A 3,161-nucleotide genomic window follows, 5' to 3' on the forward strand; every position below is an offset into this window, starting at 1 on the left:
GTGTAAGAAACATATGTTGAATCACAGGATTAAGATTAACAAATCTAGCTTCTAATGCGTGTACTAAAGAAGCAACAGCAATTTCATAAGTGGGGGCAAGTTCTGCCAAGTGTCTATCTTCAAAATCTTCGACCGTACTAATATGAGTGAAAAAATCTTCTATATTGTCTTTCCCAAGGATAGACCCTCGACCTACCGGTACATCTTTAAGAACAAACTTAGGAGGAAACATTATGAAATAAGTAAAGTAAATGCAAGTAAACTAATTTTTTTTATGTTTTTGATATAGCAAACAAGATAGCAAGTAAAGTAAAACTAGCAACTAATTTTTTTGTATTTTGATTTAGTGCAGCAAACAAAGTAGTAAATAAAACTAAGCAAGACAAAAACAAAGTAAAGAGATTGAGAAGTAGAGACTCCCCTTGCAGCGTGTCTTGATCTCCCCGGCAACGGCGCCAGAAATTTGCTTGATGCGTGTGGTGGCACGTCCGTTGGGAACCCCAAGAGGAAGGTGTGATGCGCACAGCGGCAAGTTTCCCTCAGTAAGAAACCAAGGTTTAATCGGACCAGTAGGAGTCAAGAAGCACGTTGAAGGTTGATGGCGGCGAGATGTAGTGCGGCGCAACACCAGGGATTCCGGCGCCAACGTGGAACCTGCACAACACAACCAAAGTACTTTGCCCCAACGAAACAGTGAGGTTGTCAATCTCACCGGCTTGCTGTAACAAAGAGTTAACCGTATTGTGTGGAAGATGATTGTTTGCAGAAAACAGTAGAACAAGTATTGCAGTAGATTGTATTTCAGTAAAGAGAATTGGACCGGGGTCCACAGTTCACTAGAGGTGTCTCTCCCATAAGACAAACAGCATGTTGGGTGAACAAATTACAGTTGGGCAATTGACAAATAAAGAGAGCATGACCATGCACATACATATCATGATGAGTATAGTGAGATTTAATTGAGCATTACGACAAAGTACATAGACCGCCAACCAACTGCATCTATGCCTAAAAAGTCCACCTTCAGGTTATCATCCGAACCCCCTCCAGTATTAAGTTGCAAAGCAACAGACAATTGCATTAAGTATGGTGCGTAATGTAAACAACAACTACATCCTAAGACATAGCAACAATAAATTATCACTAGGGGCAACAGCACAACACAACCTTAGAACACTCTGTCACTTTGTCCCAGGTGTCAATGCAGGCATGAACCCACTATCGAGCATAAGTACTCCCTCTTGGAGTTACAAGCATCTACTTGGCCAGAGCATCTACTAGTAACGGAAAGCATGCAAGATCATAAACAACACGTAGATATAACTTTGATAATCAACATAACAAGTATTCTCTATTCATCGGATCCCAACAAACGCAACATATAGAATTACAGATAGATGATCTTGATCATGTTAGGCAGCTCACAAGATCCGACAATGATAGCACAATGGGGAGAAGACAACCATCTAGCTACTGCTATGGACCCATAGTCCAGGGGTAGACTACTCACACATCACACCGGAGGCGACCATGGCGGCGTAGAGTCCTCCGGGAGATGATTCCCCTCTCTGGCAGGGTGCCGGAGGCGATCTCCTGGATCCCCCGAGATGGGATCGGCGTTGGCGGCGTCTCTGGAAGGTTTTCCATATCGTGGCTCTCGGTACTGGGGGTTTCGTCACGGAGGCTTTAAGTAGGCGGAAGGGTAAGTCAAGAGGCGGCACGGGGGGCCCAGACCATAGGGCCGCGCGGCCAGGGCAGGGGCCACGCCGCCCTATGCTCTGGCTGCCTCGTGGCCCCTCTTCGTTTCGTCTTCGGACTTCTGGAAGCTTCGTGGAAAAATAGGCCCCTGGGCTTTGATTTCGTCCAATTCCGAGAATATTTCCTTACTAGGATTTCTGAAACCAAAAACAGCAGAAAACAGCAACTGGCACTTCGGCATCTTGTTAATAGGTTAGTTCCAGAAAATACACGAATATGACATAAAGTGTGCATAAAACATGTAGATAACATCAATAATGTGGCATGGAACATAAGAAATTATCGATACGTCGGAGACGTATCAGTGGCAACAGCAGAATGCAGATGCTGCATGGGAAGCACCTCTTGGTATGCAAGCAGATAATGGGGATTGGGGCAAATGGCCATATGAAGGTGAGAGCTGGCGTGCTATCACTGGTTATGATGGCAGCTCTATGATGGATGGTGTGGTTCCTGAAGGGAATGTCTCAGATGATCCTGACACTTGGTCCCCACAGCTGTCTGACATGGAGGACGCAACAGATGATGTGGTGCATGGTAGGCAGAATGGTCAGCTTCGATTCCTTCGAGCTGGTGGTGAAAATCTTCTGCTGCAGGTGGATGCTGTGTCAGGTTCCAGAATTCCTCTTTTGAGGTGGGAGAAATTTCTTCTCGGCTAAGCTCAATGATCATTGTTCCCAATTCAGTTACTGAAGCTGCTGGCTCTGTTTTTGCTCATCAAGCTCAAGTCTCTGTTCTGTTTGGTGTGGAAGAATTCAAGCAACTCATTGTTTTCCTCAGTTGCAATGTCTACAGTAAAGTTCTGTGCATCTCTGCTGGACGTGGGAGAGGATTGTACTGGGGAGTTTTTGTCTGTCTTCAGCTCTGAACTCAGGGACAAGATCTTTGGTGCCTCAGTGGTCAACTTGTCTTTTAATTATTCACTATTAGACAAAGCTGTTGCTTTTGCTCTGTCCAATTTGATGCAGCCAGAAAAAGGTTCTTGGTCAGATGCTTTCAGGTACATGTATCTGGGAAGAGATGGAGAACTGTGCTGGGCGCCAATTGACCTGGAGCAGATAGATTCAAATGTTAGCTGGGCTGGACAGTCTTCTTCTGTTGGCACTGGGCCTGCTGTTGGGCTAAGGCGCCCTGGTAGGCCTCGCAAGATGCAAGAAGCTCCCAAGGTGAAATCCTCTGTCAGATACTGCACTCGCAACAACAATGAGGGTTACTGTCACCAAGTGCTGGCTGATACTCGTCGTCCACGCAAAACAGATAAAGCTGTGGCCTCTGCTGTGCTCCAGTTGGAAGAAATGCAACACATCGGCGTGGAAGAGTGCCAGATAGATCCTGCAGAGCTCACTGAGGAGCGTCTCATGCATGAGAAGAAGAATTAGTGCTCATGGCCTATCTTCTGAACT

The sequence above is a fragment of the Lolium perenne genome, chromosome 6 (genome assembly GCF_019359855.2).
Source record: "Lolium perenne isolate Kyuss_39 chromosome 6, Kyuss_2.0, whole genome shotgun sequence".
NCBI classification, from domain to species: Eukaryota; Viridiplantae; Streptophyta; class Magnoliopsida; order Poales; family Poaceae; genus Lolium; species Lolium perenne.